General features: G+C 43.9%; 1 protein-coding gene across 22 annotated transcripts in view; it reads left to right on the forward strand.

The window, feature by feature from the left end:
- The window catches only part of AUTS2 (activator of transcription and developmental regulator AUTS2), a 1,182,725-nt gene that overhangs the window by 1,088,682 nt on the left and 68,886 nt on the right, over positions 1-25,157 (forward strand). The gene's annotated exons all lie outside the window — the stretch shown is intronic.

The raw sequence follows: 25,157 nt of genomic DNA on the forward strand, positions 1-25,157 counted from the left end.
CTGTTGATGTTTCATGTTTTTGCTTGAGATGGAAGTCTGCATACTTTGTGATGCATTAACATTAACAACCAGTTTATTTTAAAAGAATACATTGAGTCCCTATTTAAATTGATTTGACTAATCACTACTACTATGTGACTTTAATATAGAAAGCTGTACTCGAGAAGAATAGTTCTCAAAATGCCTGAACTTTATTGTTACTTATCAACTACCCAGCAATAGGAGAAATATAAATAGCTGATGTGCATTGCAGACTCCAGTAATCAATGGATGTTTAGAATTCACAGTATTATGGTCATAAACCAAGCCTTACTCTGCTGTGGGCTTTCTGTAAAGTTAATAAACGAGCGAGAGGGCAGAATTTAAATATGCACTATCCCATTAATTTCTTCCAAACCACCATCTAGAGTAAGAGAGGCTAATGATATAGCAGTACATTAAGGGAAAACTAACCTTAAATCATTGCCAGTAGGTTTCTGCGCAGCTTTCATTTGTTAGCAGTATTGTTGGAAATAAGGAAATTTAGGGGAGTCTGTAATCACTGGCTCTGAAAGGTGTGTAATTTGAAAGGGACAAACCATATAAACTATTTAATCTTCCCCTTTCCACTGTCGAGCCTGATTTAGGGGCTGGCATGATAATTGCTAAGTTAAGATGTGCTTTCTGTGATAATCTCTTTCTGGGTTACATGGACGACACTTGGTAGCACTTGAACAGACTTGGGCCTTCACAAAGTGAAATTTGAGACCATTTCAGCCTTCTGTAGTTGCCTTGGCTAGCATTTTTGCTAGCTGGTTAGTAAGACATTTCCAAGTGCAGTTATTTTGAGCTCCCAGATTATTTTAGAATTTGAACCAATTGCAATTTTAAATAGTACATTATGTTTGGAGTTCCCTCGAGGTGTATGTGATTGCCATTACTCCCAGAATTACTGTCATATTGAATTTTATTTTTTTTATTGCATAATGGAGTATTCCAGTTTTATATTTCATCATATTTTTTGATGGACTGAAAGTTTGTATAAATGTGTTATCCATAATGCTAAAAGCCCAATAAAAGAAGATGTGTGCCATTCATAGCATACAGTACTCGTGTGTAAAAATGCACAATTGTCTACCACTTGGCGTTTCCTTGTGAGAAAGGAGGGTGATGGGAGAGGGAGACTGGGGTAGAGGGCAGGTCACCAAAGGCAGGGCTTCTTCGTTTCTGCAGCCCCCCAGGACCTCTGCCACCCCCCAGGACCTCTGCCACATGTGACTGTGTCTGTCTTCTGCTGATTTGCTACTGAAAGCTTTGGAATGTATTTCCCCTTTCTGGGATCAGGCCCTAGAATAAGAGTTGGCTCCAAGACCTGCACTCTGGCCGCCACTGCCCTGAGAGACTGTCTTCAGGGCGGATGAACAGCTCGCCTCTGCCTCTTCCCTCTGGTTCTTTCCCCCCTTTTTTTCCTTTTCCAATCAAACGTTTCCCACATTCTTATTTTTGTTTACTTACAGAGTGTGATTTGTGGCATCTATTTGGTTGTGAATAGCCCTCCCCCTGACAGGGTGCCTTTCTTCTGAGCTGCTTTTCTGGGGGTGATTTAGTTGCCTTGAAAGGATTAAGGTTTCTTTGTGTACACTAAAATCAACATAGGCTTTTTCTAAGCTTTGCTTGGGAAACCATACACAAATAAGCATTTTAGTTGATGGCAGATTATTCCTTTGCCCCTTATTTCCATCAAAATGGCCTTTCTTTTCTCCTCCAGAGTTTCCCCTTAATGCCTTATGCTAATTCCTGTTGGTAACATGAATGACAAGAGACGGAATCAGTGCGAATCCAGGTGGTGCAAAGTAGACTGACTGGTATCCCGCACCCCCTTCCTCCCTGGGGAGAAAGAGATTAAGGGGGGTGTGGAGGGGGAAAGCATCGGGGACAGTTTTGTTAAGGGGATTAGTATTCAAACTGCTAAATATCAGGAAAACAACTTCAAAAAGGAATTCATTGTGTAGCGATAATGTCAATAATTGCTTCAGGACAGGTGCAGAGTCTCCTTATAGGCTTGTGGTTTTGGGTCTGTTTTTACTCCGGGTAGTGGCAGTGTTTACAGGATGGATGGCTGACAAGGCCTTCAAGGAACTGTCAGCTTCATGCACATCAAGTTCAAGTTTTCCTGCAAGGCGGCCTGCCTGCCTGAAAGTCAGGTCTCCTATCTTTGTCCAGTATCTTTAGCCAAGAGCAATAAAAAGCATCATAAGAAAGGGCAAATTTACACCAGGTAACAAACACAACTGGGGAAATCTTCAAAGCCCCAGCTTATGGGACAATCTAACCAGAGTGCAGGGGAGCTGACACGTGTATCCCTCCACCTCCAGATGTTTAAGTTACACATCACTTCTCCCTCTCAAGAGACTGGTAGTATTCTGGCCTTAGAGGAGTGTGGCTTTAAGCTGCTGGTGAAATTATGCTGCTGAGCCTGGTGGCAGGCAGATTTGGTCCATAAAATTTCACCGTGGGAGGGCAGTGCTAATCTCACAAGCTGATTGTGGTGGGGGTTGGGGGGGCGCAGCCCTGATGTTGGGCTGCACAGTGCGGAGATGAAGCTCAGGCAGAGGCAGCAGGGGCCGTGGCTCGAGGCCCATCAGTCAGCTTGTGAGCTTGAATAAGTCATTTACCCTCTTTAGGTCAAGATTTTCAATCATAACAAAACCTATTCCAGGGCCAACATCTCTGGTGGGGATAAAACAATTAATTGGGAAGGGGCAGGGGTTGAAACAGAGTGGATACAGTGAGTATATTTTATATCACGTTTGTTCATCGATTTTATTTTGACTTTCCCTGTGTTATAGATGCCATCCAGTTTCACAGAGATTTTTGTGTTTAGGTGTTCCGAATGGTCGTTTTCTTCTCATGCCTTTTATTTCCTGCTTTAAAACAAGTTAATCAAACAGCACATGCTTGCATGTACACACAACATGCCCAATGAGGACTGAGCATTTCGAAAGGGGTGTGGCATTGAGCAGGGCTTAGCGTTGTAGACACAAAAAAACAGTTTAACTGTAATCAAGGTCATGGTTGCCGTATTTAATCTTTATGTGTTTAAATGTTTACAGGATGTTCATGTGAATTTTATGAATCCTTCTGTCTTTGTGATTCAACCATCTGCCAAAGAAAAAATTAATTTTCCCACTGAGGCAGAGGCACAGAGAGAGACTAACTTGGTAACCCTATTTAGTTGATTGAAATGCTATAGGAGCAACAGGACCTGTACCCCAAATTCTGGGGTATTTATTCTATAAAGGAACTTTCAGTCTATTCAACATGGCTAGTATTTATTATCCTCTCTTGCCTACTGTAGATCCTTGCTGGTGTCACCAGTTTGGTCTGTAGACAAAAGTGCAGAAAATGAGTTCTTTGCTGCACACAATTATCCTGCCAAGATAATGAATCTTTCCTAAAACTCTTGGATTGCTCCAGAGCAGAGCTGCTTGAGGAGGAAAGAAAAGAAGGGAAGCCTGTCTGGGAGGAAGGACAACACTAGTCAGGTGTCAGGAGTTCTGCGGAGCCCTCTGTTTATAGGATGCCAGTCCTGGCGTGTGGCCGTGGTCTAGGTTAGGGGAAGAGAAAAATCCCTGAATTGCTGTCCCTTCTTGGTTCAGAGCCCTCCTTCCCAGGATTTAGCCCGTAACCAAGACAAGTCATAGATAGACGATGACAAGTCAAGACAATTCATAGATAGACGGTGAGAGGGGCACAGTGGTGTATTTTACCCCGTGACTTTCTCACCCCTTCTCTTTCCTTCAACTTTGTCTCAAATTGCAGAACTGGGTACTCCTGGGGAAAAGCCTCCTGAGTGAGCCATCGGGGAGCTGTGCCCAGCTAAATGGGCATTTCTGAATGGTTTCCTCCAGCAGGGAATGAGGCCCCTCATTCTGCTTCTTTCTACTGTGGGCACCCAGTGTCTCCTGAAATGTGAACAGCAACAGAGCAGCTGCTCACCCTCTTAGGCAGGACCCCACCTCACCTACATCAGCCTGGGAGATTCTAGTGGATAGTCACTCACCAAGAAGAGCACCAGACGCAACGCTCTGGCCACCTGGAGCCCTCTCTGACCAGGACTGCTTTTCCTCTCCCGGGCCCTACCAGGCCTATTAGTGGAACACACCTGGCCTCTTCTTGGGGTTGGTTTTGCACTGAGAATTTCCGGTGGAACACAGATGAGGTTGGAGCCTTTAGGTTAGTGAAGCCTTTGGATATTTTTGGCAGTATGGTTCTATCAGCATTGTAGAAAGAAGACCTAGCTTAAAAATTGCCTGAAATCTGAGGAGATGAGGTAAGAAACAAGTTACCCAGAGGATACTGCTGGCTTACTAACCAGGTACCTAATAAATTCTTCCATGGCGACCATATGACCTTATTCTTTAGGTTTAGACACAAGGGATTTCCTTGGTTTGGTGACAGAAAGGTAAGAGTTATATTACCATCAAGGTCACCATTTGACTTTTAAGAAAAACCCATTCCCGCCGAGCATGGTCACTCATGCCTGTAATCCCAGAACTTTTGGGAGGCTGAGGCAGGAGGATTGCTTGAGCTCAGGAGCTCAAAACCAGCTTGGGCAATATAGCAAGACCTCATCTCTACTAAAATTCCAAAAACCTAGCTGGGGTTGGTAGCGTGTGTTTGTAGTCTCAGCTACTTGGGAGGGTGAGGTGAGAGGATCACTTGGGCCCACGAGGTCGAGGCTGCAGTGAGCCCTGATTGTGCCACTATAGCCTGGGCGACAGAGTGAGACACCATTTCAAAAAAAAAAAAAAAAAAAAGCCCTTTCCATAAAATAATTCTATGCATGAAAATAATGCAGTTGACTGTGGAATAGCTCTCTTAAGAAAAAAATTTGGTTTACAGTTTAAAATCCCTTTATAATGAACATATGGAGACCATTTTACAATTCCTCCTAGGGTCTTGGGTTTAGTCGCAGGGAGGACATGATGTAAAGTGCATTTCCGATGTGCACAAGAGCAAACTGCCCGTTTCAGTCTCTGTAAATTAGTTTGGTTTTTGTCATGCCTTAAATTCCACATAAGGGAGAGTTAGACCATCACTCATTTATTTTTCTCCCTCTGGACCTTCTTTGTACTATTTCAGAGCATTTTCTTGAGTTTTTAGGAGATAGAGATGTCTGGAGAGTTAAGTAGTATTTAAGGGTAATTGGTACTTGATGCAAGAGACAAAGGAGTTATGAGTAGTTCAGTCCCTCCTCCTACTCCATACTGCAAATAGCATGCAATCAGCTCCTTTTGTTATGGAAATTGACCTTCCTATAGAAGCCGACTCTTGGAGAATTTGTTGTATAGAATCATCCTTTGAGCGTTCTTGGAAACAGATGCCTTGTACTGTTAGTATGAAACCACCAGTAACAGTCAAAAAATATTCCATGTTGCATGAAAGTGTCTCCCGAAAATTTTCCAATAGTTGCTTTGGCCGAACTGATCTTTTGCCGAACTTGTGAATGCGTGTGGTGGTGAATCCTGGGATACTGGATCCCATCACTGGAATTGTGAACCGGGTGGAAGATTCCAGGCATTCGAAGTGATCTTGATGATGCCTTTTGGGTAGAACTTTGACAGCTGCCACTTTTCCATCCTGAGTGCCCCTGTGATGGAGGAGGCGTAGATTACAGTGTAACCCATCAAACATCACTCTGGTTACTTTTGAGCTCAGTGGAAAGCCCTTGACTTATACTGGGCGATTACTGCTGTCCTTTGAAAGAGTTTTCTCTATCCTTGGCAATATTGACCAAAAAGCTTGAATGTTCATCAGCCTCTCTTCAATCCATTCATATTTAGCGTTTTGTGTAGTTAATGATGTAGTTAGTATTTGTTTGTCTCAGAAAGTAATATGCATTCATGATAGACAATTGGAATTGAAAAATATCAGATCAGTTCTCTAGAGTCTAATGAGAACAGTTGAGTGACAAAGGGCTCAATCACGCGGGCCAACCCCAGACAGGAGGGTTCCTAAATGGAGGAAGCCCGTGGCTAGCCCGTGGCCTCTGGATTATTTCTAGTTTCTGACAACTGCAGAAAAATGTTGTTTTCTCTGAAAATGTATGTTTATTTAACTAGGTTTCTTTTTGCTTCACAATCTGGATTCCATTCAGTCAGTTACCACTCCAATTAACTAACAATTATTTAACATTAACAGTAATTACAGACGCCAGTTAAGCGCCTACAGATGTCAACTGTTAGCTTTGTACCTAATCACTCAATGAAATGGAGAAAGTTCAACAAACATCAATTAGCCAAGCAATTAGTATGAGTTAGGAAAGAGCATGTTATCATGTGTGAGCTGATTCAATTTATTTTATTTTGGCAGTAAAATACACACAGGCAAGCAGCAATAAGTTCCTCAGATAAGATAAAACTCTATTGTTTTGCGGCTTATATAAGAATTCTTTCCTTTCCTGTGCATAAGTCAAATACACTCTCGTCTGGAATTTATTTAACAGAATTTGTCTCAATTACTCAGAAAGCACAGTCTCAGGAAGCACCTTTGGTGAATTATGAATCCAGTGACTGTACTGTATAAGGAAATGCCAGAAAACTGCAGTGGAGAAAATGATTGATTCCCACTCGAGTAATCCGCTCCGTGCATTTCGGATTTTTACCAGTTTATTCCTGACCCTCTGGTGGAACGAGTGCAACAGTGATTTTATTAATTTCATAGTGCCTGAACTTTTACTCAGCTGTCTTTTATTTAGCCCGGAGCTAACATCAAAGTATTTTACCTACTTGCCCAGTCTGTGCTTTTAAAAAGTAGAAACAGCTGTCTATTGAAGAGCCATTTCATGAATTCACCAAGGAGATTCCAGACTCTCCTGAACTCAGAGGTGCTGTTCCACTCTCTTTTTTCCCCCTTCGCCTCCTCCACCCCACAGACTTGACTCCTGTCATTAGCTGAGCTTGCCTGGACTTACTGGGAGAGTGCACTCTGAGGCCTGATTGTATGAAGTGGCCCAGAAAGTGGAGATTCATTTTACCTCCAAGAGGAAAGCTGGGCATAGGAGCTGGGCCTCTGGGTCTCCTCCTACAAATGATTTCTCATCAACCCTTAAAGCCCTTGGATAGGAGTGGAAGAAACCAATCCCTCGTGGGGTGCTCTGATAGGTCTGTGTGCATCCTATGTGCAGAATTTTCCATCCGAACAAGCCTCTCAGCATGAACTGAATGTGAGAGTAGGGAAAAAGTATTCTGCCACTGGTATGGCTTGGAGTGAAGGGCCACCTTGTCCCATGTGCAGTTTCTATTATAAAGCATTTCCTTGTACACACCACGACCCCAGTACATGCTGGATCTTGACAGATGTCTTTGCTCTTCTGCATCAAGTCACTGGGTCTCTGTGAGTCTGCTTTGTCACATTTTGCTGCAGTAACAAAATAGCTCAGAGTCCTACAACAACAAAAGTCTTATGTTAGGTGTCATCTGCCAATCAGCCGCAGGTTTCCTTGTTTTTATTCTGGGATCCAGGCCAAAGGAGGAGTCCCCATCGTGGTTATTCGGCTGGTAAAGGGGAAAAGAGCAGAGACAGAAACAGAGAATGCCTCCACTTGGAGGTGGGTGTGGCATTTCCAAAAATCTCATTGGCCAGAGAAAGTCACATGACCAAGCCTGCCATCAGTGGAGTAGGAAGTAAACTCCTACAGGGAGGAGCACAAGAGAAGAGGGATCCACAGGGATCCACAGGACCTTGGAAGGAAGGGAAAGCAAACCCTGCATGGGTAATGCTATCTGCCACAGGCCCATCCCAGAAACCTAACAAATCAGGAGCTGTTGCCTCTTACTGTGTTAATGCAAATGGGATGGAGGGTGGCTTGCATAGCTTTGATGATCTCCGTAGGCTTTTCTGTTAGAGACCTGGTTCCCTAATAGCCATTTGGTTGGAGTTTATATTAAGTTAGATCTGATAAGTTGTCAAGAAATTAAATGCTTTCTTATTGTTTATCTGGATTAACTTATTGCTGGCTTGGAAGGACTTATGGAAAAGTTGCCCCAGAGTGCAGAAATGTCTTCAGTGATTTGCAAAGAATAATTGTTGGACCGGCCAGATGTTTAGACTCTGCATAATTAACCTGAGGAAGCATGATTGCTGTAAAACTTTACTGCAAAATAGTATGCGTTGTCATGGTTACCTTGAACATGGGCTTTGCATTTAAGATTCTCACAGACACTGCTTTGAATCTCAGTGCTTTGAAGACGCTTACTAGCTGTGGAACTTTGGGCTAGTTAAAACACCTTAGAACCAATTTTTCCTTCTGTAAAATGGGAATAACCAAACCCATCTCTTACAGGTGCTGTGAGGATGAAACGAGGCAATGTATAGAAAATGCTTAGCCTACCTTGTACCATATTTTGATCTAATGATACAGTGTGCTAAGTATTTTACATACATTCTATCCCCTAATCTTCACAGCAGCTCTTAATTTAGAAAAGAATTTAGAAATAGCATCTGCATTTTACAGGCAGGGAAACTGAAGTTAGATATGAATAGCTAGCATTTATTGAGGACTTTCTTTTTGCTAGGTATTGTTCACTTTATATGTAATTCACTCATTTTTTAAGTGAGTAAACTGAGGCTCAGAAATGAGGCAACTTGTCCAAGGTCGCGCAGCTAGTAAGTGGTGGAGCTCGGTCCAGCTGACTCCTAGACGTGCTCATAGCAGTCATACTGTGCTAGGCTCTGGGGATATGGCAGAGAATAGAAAGGAGGAGGATCTCTGTCCTTCCTGAGGGAGACACAAAGCGGGATGGTAAAAATTTGGATTGGGGGAAACTGGGTTCTATGGGAAGACACTGGCAGGAACCCTCAACAAGGGCTTCCCTAGGGCTTTTCCTCCCATACCTTCCCAAAGTATTTAATCTTCTCATAAAACATAAGGTCCCGGAGGTTCTCATCCAGGACTTCTCCAGGATGTCAACCATTATCCCATCACCTGTGGCCAGAGTCGCCATAGTTACTGCAGCGCAGCGGGGCTCAGCTTAAGGCACCTCCAGTTTCCTCGCTCTTCCATGCCCATTCTTGTGCCTTTGCGTGAACTGATCTTTACTTTTCAGCCAGATTTTATTAGAAATGATTTAGGAATTTCAAGCAGGGGCATTTCCCTAGCAACCGATGACATAAGCACAAGGCCCAAATCTGTGCTGTTAACAGGGAATGGCGTTCTGTGGGCTCCGATCTGCGTCTCTGACCCTCGTAAACCTTGTCTTCTAAAGGAGGAGGCTGAGAGCACATCATTGCTTTTCTAAGAGTCCTTTTGAAGAGGGAAATGTCTCAAGTGTGCCCGTTAATAGACTGATGTGGGAGGCAGTTATATTTGGATGCCTTTAAAAGCCACTTGGAAAACATTTTCCCCCTCTTATCTATCACCTTTCACATCTCTCAGCAGAGTAACACTAAAACCTAATTTTAGCCAAGATTACATCATTTTCTCATTCTCTGTTTATAGCTGGGAAAGGTTTTTCCATAGTAAAGCTCCTCTCCCCGAAAACCCAGCTCCTCCGCAGGACCTCTTGGGCTTCTATGAAGGCTTCTTTATCCATAAAGTTTAGTTTGACAAGGAGTCTTCTGAAAGCAGATTGGTCAGCTGTTAAAGAAGTGACATCAGTGGTGATTCCATTGATTCCTTCCATTGGCTTAAGGTGGAAGCCATATTGAAATGAATTCTTTTCATTCACATATTATTGAGCCCCAACCATGGAACAGGATCTGGAGGTAACAACACTGAATAATAGATGACACCCACCTGACCAGAAGAGTAAAAGAGTTTAAATGTATTTTGAAATGTTTTTCAAGTGGTATAATAGCAAACTCACTAATTTAAAAAAAATATATAGCCTTAAGACTTTCTTAGGTGGAAAAGCTTATCTGAGGTGAGCCCCGAAGGGTCAGCAGACCAAAAATTGACCAGCCCTCAAACTGCAGAATTATGTCTCGCATTTAGAGAGCCCCAGAATCTGCCAGCTTCTGCTCATCGTTAGACTAAAACCTACCCCTTTGAGTTTTCCATTTTAAAAATTGATGCTATTGTTATATGAGTTAATTAAGCTATTGCAAAGGTTTTTGGCAGTGCCATAAAGATCTGTACATCACCTATCAATACAGTCCACTTTTTTCACGTTTCTTCAGTTAGATTTTATTGTTTAAATACTTTTTTTTTTTTTTGAGACCGAGTCTCACCTCATTGCCCAGGCTGGAGTGCAGTGGCACCGTCTCGGCTCACTGCAACCTCTGCCTCCCAGGTTCAAGCGATTCTCCTGCCTCAGCCTCCCAAGTAGCTGGGATTACAGGTGCCCGCCACCACGCCTGGCTAATTTTTTGTATTTGTAGTAGAAATGGGGTTTCACCATGTTGGCCAGGCTGGTCTTGAACTCCTGACCTTGTGATCCGCTCACCTCGGCCTCCCAAAGCACTGGGATTACAGGCGTGAGCCACCGTACCCGGCCTTGTTGTTTAAATTCTTACCAGGTTGGCCCACCGCAAGGAGGTGGCAGGAGGGAAGCCCCATGCTCAAGCCTGAGCAAGACTATTTGTAAAGTTGAGCAGATCACCCCATTTGACTTGCTTTTCTCATGGGTATCATGAGAAACTGGGGGGTGGCCTCCAAGACTCCTTGTGAATCTAAAGGCCAAAGTTTGTGTTAGAAATATTCTAGGGCCAGCCAGCACAGTGGCTCACGCCTATAATCCCAGCACTCTGGGAGGCCGAGGCGGGCGGATCACTTGAGGTCAGGAGTTGGAGACCAGCCTGGCCAACATGGCAAAACCCCATCTCTACTAAAAATACAAAAATGAGGTGGGCATGGTGGCACACGCCTGTAATCCCAGCTGCTCGGGAGACTGAGGCACGAGAATGGCTTGAGCCCAGGAGGTGGAGGTTGCAGTGAGCGGAGATAGGTGCTACCACACTCCAGCCTAGGCAATAGAGCAAGATTCTGTCTGGAAAAATATTTACATATATCTTTTAGGGCCTCTCAGAACCTGACGCTTCTGCAGAGGGCACACATTTTCCCTGCTAGCTGTGAAAGAGATTCTGAACACTTAGCATTCGAAAGCAGTAGTGCCTTGTAGCCGATACCAGGACTTCAGTCCTGAACTTGTGAACAGGAATAAGCCTCTCTCCTCTTCAGGAGATTGCATCTGTGTAAGAAAGATCTTAAAGGTAAGAGGGGATTGAGCCCCGGCACAAGGGAGGAGTGGAAAAGACAGTGGCTACAATTTGAATACCAGCTGTTAAGGTATTACGATATTAACCTCCAGAATAAGAGTAACAATACAGAGTCCTCCTTCTCTGCTTGCCTGCATCTTGGGTGCTGTTAAAAGAGATGATTTATCTGCTCAGTAAATGTTTATAAAACCCCACTGTATATATAAGTACTTAGGGTTCCTTTGTACTTGACTTCTCAAGTGGAATGACTGTCATTTGGACCACTTCCTAGGCAGGGATTGCTGCAGGTTAGATGAGGGTGGGGGCAGGGGCGAGATACCAGAGAAAGTGCCCAAGAGCACCCCAGGGGCAACTGCCAGGCAGCTTCTTTTTCTATGAGATGACTCATTTTACCACCACGAATTGAAATGAGGCTTGCATGGGCCATTGTAGATAATCGAAAGAATGTCACCACCCTCCCATCTGTCTTCAGCTGTCACAGACTCACACACCAAGCATTTCATCAGAGTTCTAGTTCTTCAAGTTCATCTAGGTCTTTTTGACTGGAGCAATCTGACTTCCTACTTTTCTTTTGCTAGAAGGTGATAATAATTGCAGCTTCATTCACTCAGTGCTGCATTTGCTGTTTGTTGGTTTGTAATTTGATGCGCAGTCTTCTTGTGTCTTTGCGGGAGAGTTGGTTTTAGAGGTGGCACACACCAAAATCATGAATGGATTTAAGGAGGGAGGGGCTGAACTAATTTGATTGTTACCAAGTCCATAATGTGTTCCTTGGGAAAATTCCACTTGTCTGGACTGTGCTCCTCACTTTCTGAGATTGAGAACTGGAGAAAGGAGGAACGTCACAGACAAGACAGCGAGAAGCTTAGAAAACAAATTCCTGGATTTGGAGCAGTGTGCTCTGGTGGAATATTAGATGATAAACTACATTTTGTGGTTTTGTTTTGTGCAGTTGGCTGTAGGGGCCACATGGCCCTGTATAATGACCTCTTCCCAAGATGTTAGACATCAAATCAGTTTGATTTCTACCCCCATGGGAAGAGGAACTCCGGTTGTAAAGAGGCAGCTTGAGAATAACTGGTAAAGGGTGGCTTGCCATTTCCCCGCTGGTCTCGCCTCCCAGGAGTAACTGCTATTTGACCACATGACCCAGTTACAACCTGTTACCCCTGTGTGGCCAGGGCCTCACCCCCCCAGAGCACACCTTCGGGTCAGGCTCATGCCTGATTTGTGCCTTCTTTCCTTCTCAGGGCCCTCCAGGTTGAGGGAAGACAGCTTTACACCTCCACCTTCTGTGTTAGCTCCAGGATAAACTTGAAAACTGCCTACTCTGAGGGGTTTTTTGGCATTTTAAAAGTTAAGTCTCACTTTCCGAGCCCTCTCAGCATCCTGCCAGGTATCTTATCTTATTCAAATATCCTAATTGCTTCTGGGGCTGCACATCATCCTAGCACCTAACTGACAAAATAGACCTTCACCTGAGGGCCTCATTATGCTTTCTGCCTGTGCATCAGGCCAAAAATACCTCCACAATACCTGCTCGACATCCTTGGCTTCCAAGTGACAAACAAATAATTGGGTGAAACAAACCCTGGGCGCCGAGCAGCTGCCATCAGTGTCGGAGCACAGAAGAGTCCACGGCAGTAACAGTCACAGCGCTGCCTGGTTCATGTCAGAGCAAATCTTTGAACAGTGGGTTGTGCTGACACCAGAGAATGACAGCTTTGGAAATGGCATGCTAGTTACTGCTGCAAGTGAGGCCTCTCATGTAGACCATGACAAGCGGCTGTCATTTCCATACAGGTGAACAACTGACATCCTAGAAGGGGGAGGGCGGGAGCCACGCAGGAGGCTGTGTTTGGCAGTAGGTGGGGCCAGACTTCGGAGAGGGGTCCCAAGTACCGGTGACCCTGGCGAAAACTAGCCTAAAAACACAGTCTCTTTCCATGCCCCTTTACTCACTCCCCACTCATCTTCTCTGTTACCTCTTTGGAGTTCATCTGAGAGAGGGCTACAGAAATACAACCCAACATGCTTAAAGGATGTTTGCATTTTCACTCTGTTCCCTCCACATCTTTTCTTCTTTTTCTTTCCTTTTTTTTGAGACAGGGTCTCACTCTGTCGCCCAGGCTGGAGTGCAGTGGTGCAATCTCGGCTCACTGCAACCTCCACTTTCTGGCTCAAGTGATCCTCCAGCCTCAGCCTCCCAAGTAGGCTAGGACTACAGGCACAAGCCACCATGCCTGGCTCATTTTTTTTGTTTGTTTGTTTGTTTGTTTGTTTTGTTTTTTTGCAGAGACAGGGTTTCACCACATTGCCCAGGCTGGGCTCGAACTCCTGAGCTCAAAATGACCCGCCCACCTCAGCCTCCCAAAGTGCTAGGATTACAGGCATGAGCCACCACGCCCAGTGTCCTCCACATCTTGATATGTCAGGGATTAGCTTTCCGGTCGCAATGCTTAGTTTTATAGAGGATGGAAAAGGCAAGGTTTCTGCTGATAAGGAACTCACCATGAAAAGGAATGGGTTAGATGAAATTCAGTGCAGAATTGGGTCTAGACCGGTGGTTCTCAAAGTCTCCATCAGCAATATCTGCATCCTCTGAGTGGTTGTTAGCCGTGCGGAATCTCTGCCCCACCCCAAACCTACAGAATTGGAAACTCTGGGGTAGAGTCACAACTCTGTTTTCACAAGCCTTCCAGGTAGTTCTAATGCAGACGACTGTGGTCCAGAAAAAACGAGGAAGAACATTTTGGCAGTGAGGTTTTGTAAATGCTCAGACGATCCACAGAATCACTGGGTGAAATCATACTCTATTGCACAGGGAATAGGTCTAGGTTCGTAGTTGGGCAGCCTTTTTTCTAGGGGGGACAGAGTCTCAATCTTTCGGCCAGGCTGGAGTGCAGTGTCACGATCTCAGCTCACTGCAGCCTCCATCTCCCGGGCTCAGGCAGTTCTCCTGCTTCAGCCTCCTGGGTTTGTTTGTTTGTTTGTAAATATCAACTTCACCTGATCTGTTCAAAGTGCCCCTGCACCTACCATTTCCAATCCTTCCACTCTCTATAGCCTTATGAACAGGCCTACTCATGTTTAGCGTGGTTCTGACAGATGCTAGGCCTGTACCTAGGGCTCTGCTCATCTGAATAGAGTTTGAAACCATGACCTTGGGCCAATGTTATGCTGTAACCAGCTGAGCTAACTTGCTCAACCGCTTCTCAAAGACAAACTGTTCCATCGAGTTCCTTCTTGGCAGGTGCTGCATCACCAATGCCGGCCTGCCATCTGTGTGAAGGGCTATCACAGCACACAACACACACACATACTGGGCAAATGTGCCGTGATTACCACTAACTATTTTGTAAACAAAGTACTGTGTTAATTCTGTTTTAAACTGCATTATCCAGGATTGTAGAACAATGGGCAGAAGTGTTTTGAAATCTTTTTTTCTTCTGTATTGAATATTAGAGTTTTAAGGCCATAAAATTAACATGTAAATTGAGTTTTCCCAAAAAATGTAAAACTCTAAGAAGTTTAAGTAAGTTACCTAAATAGTAAAGCTTTTTCAGTTGTCCTTCAAGAATAGGCATCTTCCAAAACTAGTTGTGTTAAAGTAGTGGTTCTCAAACTTTAGCCTGCATCAAAATTAGCTAGAGGACTTGTTAGGATACAGCTTGCCGGCCGGGCGCGGTGGCTCACGCCTGTAATCCCAGCACCTTGGGAGGCCGAGGCAGGCGGATCATGAGGTCAGGAGATCGAGACCATCCTGGCTAACATGGTGAAACCCCGTTTCTACTAAAAATACAAAGAAATTAGCCGGGCGTGGTGGCGGGAGCCTTGTAGTCCCAGCTACTCAGGAGGCTGAGGCAGGAGAATGGCGTGAACCCGGGAGGCAGAGCTTGCAGTGAGCCGAGATCGCGCCATTGCACTCCAGCCTGGGCAACAGAGCAAGACTCCGTCTCAAAAAAAAAAAAAAAAAAAAAAAAGATACAGCTTGCGGGGCCCCACCTCCAGTGATTTCTGATTCAGCGTGTCTGGGCTAGGGCTCCAGAACTTGCATTTCAACTAACCAGGTGATACTGATGTTTCCAGTCCCCTAAGAGCACTGTGTGATCTACATGGGTTAAATTTAAATGCCTTTTTCAATAGGGAATATTTTCAGTAGGGAATATCACACCACTCAAAGGTGTGAAATGTATCTTTACATGTAAGATGAAATTGACACATGAAAGTGAATTCAATTTTATCATGAATCGGGAGCTTTTTACAAAATGAAAATTTTCAACTCTAATTCAATATAGAAAATGTAGAAATGAACCCCCATATATACCCATTACCTAGATTCATATTAAGACTTTTCCACGATTATTTTTAGGTGACAGGCTGGATAGGGCGATGTCCACCTTTTTTTTCTTTATTGCTGAAATATTTTAAAGCATGTCTCAGACTTCATATCATTTTACGACTACATACTTTAGTGCACATCTATAAAAAAGAACATTTCTTACAAAATCACATGTTGTTATCACACTAACTAAATATGCAATAATTCCTCAGTGTCACCTGAGGAATATACCCATCCATGATCTCATCTCCATGATTGTCCCACAAGGAGTCATTTTACGTGATCTGTGCACATCAGGGTACAAACAGACACACATACTGCGTGTCTTAAATCTAGAGTACTCCACCCTCCCCAGCTTCCCATTCTTTTCAAGTCATTGACTTGTTGCAGAAACCAGGTCAGCTGTCCTGAAGACTGCCCCACATTCTGGAAGTCGTTGCGGTGTCATTTAGCTTGTTCCTCTGTCCCTCGTATTTCCTGTAAATGGAAGTTGGCCCTAAAGCTTTGATTAGATTCAGGTTAGAGTTCCTGGCAAGAAAACTTCATAGGCATTGCAACGAACCTCATGTTGCCTCACATCTGGGAACACACAGTGTCTGGGTGTCCCAGTTTTAGTGATGTCAAAATTACTCAGTTAAGTTTAGGTTGTGGCAACCTGATACTTGCATTGGCATGTTCCCTGTCAAGCTTTTATCTCATGGTCTCATCTATTGATGATGCTTGCCTGATGCAGTAATTCATTAGAGATGGCAGAGGGTGACTTTTCTAGCATTATTCCACATTTATTGGCTGAAATTCTTCAGTACAATGGCACTTTCCCTCATCAACTAGAGTTCTTTGGTTACACTCAAATATAATACAAGGAAAAAAGTAAATGCTCAATTCTCTCCTTCTAATTGCATGTTTTCAGAGCAAAAAGTTGGTGCTCTACCAGGAGTTTATTAATAAGTCTGAACATTTCTCTGCATTTTTCTTACAATAAATCTAACCTATGCGTTCAGTGCATTGAGCTTTTCTTACATGGTTTGTGTTTATCAATTGGAGGGACAAAATATCTAAAAATTAGAAAGGTACTGCAAGAACAACATCGTCAAATGAGCTCATACACACTTAAGTGTGTGTGAATTTAGTCATACCTGCCCTTCATAGCTCTGTTCAAATGCCACATTCTCCAGGAAGCCCTCCTACCTTCCCAAGGTTTGAACCTTTCCTGTGGCACTTCCTGCATCCTGCCTGTCTTTTTTTCTTTTCTTTTCTTTTCTTTTTTTTTAAGATGGTGTCTCACTCTGTCACCCAGCCTGTAGCAGTGGCATGATCTCAGCTCACTGCAACCTTCGCCTCCTGGACTCTAGTGATTCTCCTGCCTTGGCCTCCCAAGTAGCTGGGATTACAGGCGCATGCCACCACACCCAGCTAATTTTTGTATTTTTAGTAGAGATGAGGTTTCACCATGTCAGCCAGGCTGGTCTCCAACCCCTGACCTCAAGCCATCCACCTGCCCTGTCCTCCCGAAGTGCTGGGATTACAGGCATGAGCCACCACGCCCACTGCCTGCCTGTCTTTTATTGAAGTTGTAGATGTCCTCTTCCCCTTTTCTCTGAATTCTACCCCTATCCTACCCATGGTGACCCACAGGGTGCTTTGAATTAAAATGAATTAAAATATAATATCCTAAAAGTGATTTCAAACTTTGGAATTTAGGTTATATCCTGAGAATCTTAAGTGACTTGATTCAAGAAAGTAGGCAAAAGCCTGAATCATGTTTGGTCTGATCAACCCATTTGGAATTAACCGAAAATCTGATGATCCCAACTGGGTACTTTTCAGGAAAGGAGTGGGAGGCTGCCCACGTATATTGAGTGCCTACAGTGTGCCAGGGATTTTCACCTGCTGATTTATTTGATTCATACAGTAGCCTAGCCAGGTCGGTCTATTACCTGTGAGAACACTGGTGACTGGTAAGTGACAGTGAGTTCTTGCCATCTCCTGTTCTTTGCCCTTTCTCTTATACCAGCCCAGCATAAAGAGGATCGGGGGCTTCAGTTTGGTGAATTTAAAAATGTCTCTTGTTAAAGGCCGGGCACGGTGGCTCATGCCTGTAATCCCAGCACTTTGGGAGGCTGAGGTGGGTAGATCACGAGGTCAGGAGATTGAGACCATCCTGGCTAACACAGTGAAACCCCGTCTCTACTAAATATACAAAAAATTAGCCAGATGTGGTGGCAGGCGCCTGTAGTCCCAGCTACTCGGGAAGCTGAGGCAGGAGAATGGCATGAACCCGGGAGGCAGAGCTTGCAGTGAGCCTAGATGGCGCCACTGCACTCCAACCTGGGTGACAGAGCGAGACTCCGTCTCAAAAAAAAAAAAAAAAAAAGGGAAGTCTCTTGTTGACAACACAGCTTCTCATTCAGCCTGACCTGTTTGAAGTATGTCTGGGGTGGAAGATCCTGGTGATGCAGTTCCAGCCTGGGAAAACTTGAGGAGAGGTTCAGTACAGCACCATGGGCAGCAGGCTGTCAGTGTGTGTTAGATGTATTCGGTTACTTCGTTTTATGGGAGATTTCATGTGATACTAAGATGTAACCTCCCACAAAATGAGATTGATAGAATTGGGTATATTTCTAATCAATAAACATCAAACTGGAAAAACTGTAAAGGCATTTCAAGTGATAGTAGTTATGGCTGGAAATCTCAGTGGAGTTAATTTTTTTTTTTTTTTTTTTTTGACTGTTTAAGCCTTGACACTTTTATTTATTTAGACACTGGGTCTCGCTCTGTCACCCAGACTGTGGTGCAGTGGCACGGTCATAGCTTACTGCAGCCTTGAACTCCTGGGCTCAAGTGATCCTCCTGCCCCAGCCTTGCGAGTAGCTAAGACTATATAGGTGCGTATATACGTGTGTGCCACCACACCTGGCTAATTTTTTAATTTTCTGTGGAGACACTGTCTTGCTATGTTGCCCAGGCTAGTCTGGAACTCCTGGCCTCAAGTGATCCTCCTATCCCAGCCTCCGAAGTAGCTGGAACTACAGGCCTGTACCACCATACCCGGCTAACTTTTTAAATATTTTTGTAGAGATGGGGTCTTGCTGTGTTGCACAGGCTGGTCTGGAACTCCTGGCCTCAGGCGATTAATCCTGTCACCCCTGCCTCCCAAAGCATCGAGCTCCTGGTGCACTTTGTAACTCACCCTTCGAGGATGTGTGTATTTATATGTGTCAGGGAGAGGAAATTGATCTCCTGAGGGGTGGGTGGAAGAGCACTTGTCCCTAGTTAATCCTTTTTTGCCTGTTCTTTAAAAAGCGTGATACATAGGCCAACCCACTATGAGTTTTCTGGTGGCAAAAGTACCAGAAATCCCTGCTATTTATCCACTATCTGTGTAGCTTCCTCTTTGAAGCACCTCAAGCCCTCGCCAGCCTCTTCTTGTCCGTTGCTGATCTTTGGCTCTGGGTGCCAGTCAGCCTCAGGGGCGGTGCTGCCTTTTTTGGCAGAGTATCACTGTTAAGCCACTTTTTCTCTTTAAAAAATGCTACGCAGAGGTTTTTGAACCTGAAATGCAATTATTTTAAAGGCATCCTCACCACTCACTTCCCGAGTGCTCTGTTACACCCAGCGCCACCTGCCAACCACAGTGAACATCCAGCCATGTCATTTCTTCCATTCCTGCCCTGGAGTAAAGTAGATTTACTGAGCTGATGACTTGTGTGCATTTGTACATTGCAACCTTAGCTTACCTCTTGAAGCATGTAGAGCATTCATCACCCACCATTCATTCATTCACTGCCTACTCCCACCACAGCTGTTTCGTGGTCTGTCTGCTCCCTGTGCCACCCCCACCCCATCAGGTGGGCCTTTTGCAAGTGATGAAGTCACCTGTGGGGGAAGAGCTTTCCTTTCCTCTCCTCAACTCAGAAGGCCTCTTCCTCTTGCTCAAGAGGGTGCTGCTGCTTTCTGCCTCCTTCCCCGGCCGGCCTTCATAGTTAGTCCAGCATTTCCATCCTAGTTCACCTTTTCAGACATGGCCCCTCAGTCAACTCTTCCCTTTTCTCCTGGCTTTTTATTTCTCCCAGTCTCTTAAGAGTATCCTTAGCTTTAAAAACAATAACACAGAGGATGGGTGCAGTGGCTCACGCCTGTAATCCCAGCACTTTGGAGCCTGGGACGGGCGGATCACTTGAGGTCAGGAGTTGGAGACTAGCCTGGCCAACATGGCAAAACACCGTCTCTACAAAAATACAAAATATTAGCCAGGTGTGGTAGCGCACACCTTTGATCCCAGCTACTCAGGTGGCTGAGGCACAAGAATCACTTGAACCTGGGAAGCCGTGGTTGCAGTCAACTGAGATTGCACCACTGCACTCCAGCCTGGGCGACAGGTAAGACTCTGTCTCAAAAACAAACAAACAAACAAAAAAAACCAATAACACAGAAATGCAAACAACAGATCTAGCCCTGCTGCTTCTTCATATACTTCAAACAAAGAAACCTTTTTTGATACCTTTTTCTCATTCCCCCTTTGTATAAAATACCTTGCATTGGTATATCTTTTTGGTGATAATTAAGGTGACTATATAACTTACTGTCCAGGCCTGGACACTTTTGAGAGTGAAATCGACTGTTTCTTCATCATTATCCCGGGACAACAGGCCTCACCCTGGACTGTCCATGTAAACCAGGGCATATAATCACCCAAGTGATCATCCAAGGTTTTTCAGTTTGTCAGAGTGGTTCAATCCACTCGTGATGATACTGCCATTTATTGAGTACTTACTATGAGATGAGCTTTGTTCTGATCACTTGGATTAACCCATGGAACCCTCACAGTGCCCTTTTGAGGTAGATGGTATTAACACCGTTTTGACTGTGAGGAAACTAAGGCTGAACAAGTTGCCCAAGGTTACACACCTAGTTATGTCCTCCACACTCACCCCATGCTACATCAGCCCCCAAGGTCACCATCCATATCTCCCCTGAGCTGTTAGCAGAGATTTCTAAATGTCTGCTCAATTAAAAGGAGTGTACACTGTAAACAAGAGTATCGCCTTCCAAAGTAAGCGTTTAGGGTTGCCTGGTTGTCAAGGGCTCAATAACAGGAGTGAAGTACTTAATTCTTCTCTCAAATAGTATGTGGAGCCGGCTCGGAACAAGCAGGGCTTCCCCTATCACTAATATTCTCTAAAACACACTCCCCATCCCACCCCCCCCCCGAAATGGAGTCTCACTCTGTCGCTCAGGCTGGAGTGCAGTGGCTCTGTCTCCACTCACTGCAACCTCTGCTGCCCTGACTCAAACGATTCTCCTGCCTCAGCCTCCCGAGTAGGTGGGATTACAGGCTCCTGCCACCATGCCCAGCTAATTTATGTATTTTTAGTAGAGACTGGGTTTCACCATATTGGCCAAGCTGGTCGTGAACTCCTGACCTTGTGATCCACCCGCCTCGGCCTCCCAAAGTGCTGCGATTACAGGCGTGAACCACCGCGCCCGGCCAAGACACACATTTTTAAAACAAAGAAATGGAAAAGTCTAGACTCTAAGCTGGTTACACCCCACACAGTGAAATTCTGGTTATTTGTTTCTGCTGATTTTTCTCATCTCACCGGTTTCTCATTCCTGAAGGTAATTTAGGATGATGTTACTTAAGAACTGGAGTTAACTTAGTGACCAGATATTAAGCCATGAATTTCTTGGTCTTCCTAGGAATGGGAATTTTACACAAGTACAAGCATCTCTTTTGAGAACTTAGGCCTCTCGCAGATCTCTAGCCTGACGTCTCATTTGTATCTCTTTTCTTTCCCTTGCTGTTGCTGTTCTTCTTCCCCTACTTTAAAAAGCCTTTCCTGCCAAAATCTGAATCGTTACTCCACGGAGTTTATTATTTAGGCAGATCTGAAGATCAACACGAAGTCTTTTTGTTGTTGTTTTCTTGTATTTTTTTTTTAATGCCACCAGGGTGACAGGAAGATTTACTGAAAGCTGAACTTATTTTGTTTGCTCTAATATTCACAAGCCTCAAGAGTTTAAGGAAGTGGTAAGTACACCCGCTGACTCGGGGAATACTGTTAGGGTATGAGCACAAAGTTATCCACACTGGTCTCCAAATCGCAGGCGTCAATCTGTAGGGATTATGCAGCGGGGGAAGAAGGTGGCTATTACCCAGAAGAGAGCTGCTTGAGAGCTTTTCAGCATTCTTCCCCAGGGGCACGGAGCATCTTCTCTTCATGTTCCTACAAAGTGTTATGGAGAGGAAAGTAGTTGGTAGGGATCTTTTTATTGTACATATGTTTTAACACACACACCCCTTTCTTTCAGCTCTGGTTCCCTCTAAAAAGGTCCTGTTCTCATCCTGGCCACCAGACTTCTTCCACCAGGGGTCCCTTCTCTCTTTCTTTGTCACCAGGCCAAGTTTGTTAACCATCTTCAGAATTACAGGACTTTAGTAGCTGAGGAATTCCTTTTAAAGTGGTTCCAAACTCAGCACCTTTAGGCAACACAGCGCATTGTTCTGCTTTGTTAAGAGAAGCTTGTTTTGAAGAGCTAGGAAAATGAGTTCAAGCTCAGATTTCTCTGGGTAGAAAGGGTATCCCATATCAGATGATGATGTGAAGAAGCAGATTGTGAGCTGTAAAGTGAAAAGGTCTTAAACACGAGAGATAAGCAAAGGGGTGTGTATTTCAGGTAACATACAAACACAAGGGAAACAGACCTCTGGCATCTCATCGCATCTATAAATCTGGATGATTTCAGGCAAAAATGAAAACATTTGCTTTTCTTCAATCTTGGGAATTTCTAAAACATTGAGTTTTTTAATAATAATAATAATAATAGCACCATTTGCTGAGCCCCAAATATATGTCTTCTGCTCAACTGGGCTCCTGATATACGTTCTCTCTAGTGGGCCCAGGACCTGCAAGGCTGGTATTGTTACTGCTGTATAGAGGTTCAAGGAGATGACATGCCAGAGGCCACACGACTGATGTGTGTGACAGCCAGAATTTCATTCGTGTGTGTGTGTGTGTGTGTGTGTGTGTGTGTGTGTGTTTCCGATGGAGTCTCACTCTTGTTGCCCAGGCTGGAGTGCAATGGCATGATCTCAGCTCACTGCAACCTCTGCCTCCTGGGTTCAAGCTGTTCTCCTGCCTCAGCCTCCCGAGTAGCTGGGATTACAGGCACCTGCCACAACGCCTGGCTAATTTTTTGTACTTTTAGTAGAGACCGGTTTTCACCATGTTGGCCGGGCTGGTCTCAAACTCCTGACCTCAGGTGATCCACCCACCTTCTTTTGTCAATTTATCCAGTTATCAGGTATTTGAGTGCCTACCTGACATTGTCTGAGAGACAGTGGACACTGAGATGTTGTACATAGCTTTGCTTGTAGCAGTTCATGACCTGCTACTGGGCTAGTCAGATATTGACCCTGAGTCTATTGGACCGTAGCTCACTTTCTTTTTATGTTGCAAAATTGCAAACCTGTAGAAATGTTGGAAGAACAGTATGACAAACACCCATATACCCTTCACCTAGATCCACTGTTCTTAACATTTTTCTACATTTGCTTTAGCTCTCTTTTTTTTAGATAAGTCATTTCAATGTTAAAAGTATCATGATGCTTCAGTATTCATCTGCTGCACTTTCTGCATAATCTCATACCATTATCATACCTCCAAAAGTTAGCTGTGATTCTGTAATGTTATCTAGGATATAATTCATATTGAACTTTCCTTGCTTGTTTCCAAAGTGTGCTTTTTCACAAAATAGTGAGCTTTTTTTTTTTCTTTCATTTTTGAATCCAGGATTCAATGAAGACCACACCTTTTTGGTTGATACGTCTCTTTGACCTCTTGAAATTAAATATAGCCCCCAGTCCCGGCCCCAACCCCTTTTAAAATCTTTAAATGACATCAGCAGTTTAAAGAGCCCAGGCTGGTTGTCTTTTAGGAAATCCTACTTTGTGAATTTCCTCATGGTGGGGTTTGTTACCCGATTATTTTTTAATTAAAAAAAAAATTCCATTTTCAGTCTGTGTTCACACTGCTTTATGAGTCCAGTTTGCTTAGATTTTTTGTGGGGGTACTTAGATGTAGCTGCTTTGGGAAGAGGGACACGTGGAAAATATAGAGGGAGATGGGGAATATTTAGTTCAGCATTTTATATGCTATAAATAATTATAGCTGTATAGTCAAATGAGCTTTTAGAGCTCTGGATTCCATTGGAATTTAAGGATTTTTCTCTTCCCCTCTTTTCTTGTAGAGATTAGTTTGTTGCCAACAACCCTGGAACTGGCGAACTGCTTAAGGCATAATGTTTTCATTAAGAAAGGATTTAACTAATTAGATTTGACTAGCAAGCTGACAGGTTAATCAATAAGGGAAGTGGGGCTCAGCACCCCTTAAGTTGGGAGTCTCCATTAAGTCATTATGATGTCTGCTAAAACATTCTTCTTCACAATGATTCTTAAGAATTTTTACGTGAATCCCTCTAATAAATGTTAGAAAATCCTGTCCCTTTCAAATTCCGTAAAGATCTGTATTGTGTTCATGTATTTCAGATTCAAACTGTTGAGTATTTTAGGGAGCCTCGCAGTGTCAGACAGGCCCTTAAATATTGTCTTATTTTTACTTTTGAAGACCCAGTGGGCCTGTTCATCCTTTGTCATGTTACTTCAGCTTTTACAAACTAACTTCACTGCAGTTTATTATTTAAATTTAATTTGTTCCCAGATAAACCTGAATGTTGATTAAAACCAGTAATTTGGTTAAGTGTCAGAATTAGAAGAAGGATGTGGAAAGTGACGAGTCGGGCATAGGAGTAGAGAACGTGAGCTTCTTGAGTCACCTGCAGTGGGTGGTGTTTTATAATGCTCTTTTCCCTAATCATGTTAATCAGGAGATTTTCCTTTTGGAACTCCTGGCTGAAAGCTTCTTAGTTTACACACATGTTCCTCCAGGATGAACGCTGAAAATAACTTTTTCGGTTTTGTTTGTTTGTTTGTTTGTTTGTTTTCCTCTATACAACCCCTTGCAATTGCTTTGGTTTAGAACACCTTTGGGTTCTAAGTTTCATGGTTGTTCTGGGAGACACCACATTCACCCTCTCAACCCAAGACCTTGAAGATGGGAGGTTTTTCGGACCTCATCATAGACCTCCAAGGGCACTTGGAAGCTCAGAGAGGCCAAACTGCCCCAGGACCAGTGGGCTGGCAAATGGCACACCTGGATTTGGCAGAAAGCCCCTAGAGCCTGCACTCTTAGCCACTCTGTTAAAGGAGCTCTTCTTTTTGAGTCAGACAGACAGCAGGAAGCGCCCGCTGTACAGATTGTCAAGTGCATAGTGCTTGGAGGCATTTGAAGGAAGTAAAAGGCTCTATTTTTTTCCCCAGAGAAACTGTTTTAATTTACCTTTCTGAGTTGTAGAGAAAAATACTCGCGTAGCTCTGCTCTTATTTATGTATTTTCAATAAAACAAACTTGTGTATTTGGGTTTTAGTTTAACAGGTCATTGGCCCACATGTAAAGCTGATTTGTTAGGAGTCATTACCTAGAAAATAAAATTCTGAAATAAAGATCAAGTATTCCGGAAACTAACGTTTTGTTTATAGACCTTTGCAAGTATACAT

The sequence above is a fragment of the Pan troglodytes genome, chromosome 6 (assembly GCF_028858775.2).
Source record: "Pan troglodytes isolate AG18354 chromosome 6, NHGRI_mPanTro3-v2.0_pri, whole genome shotgun sequence".
In the NCBI taxonomy this organism is placed as follows: Eukaryota; Metazoa; Chordata; class Mammalia; order Primates; family Hominidae; genus Pan; species Pan troglodytes.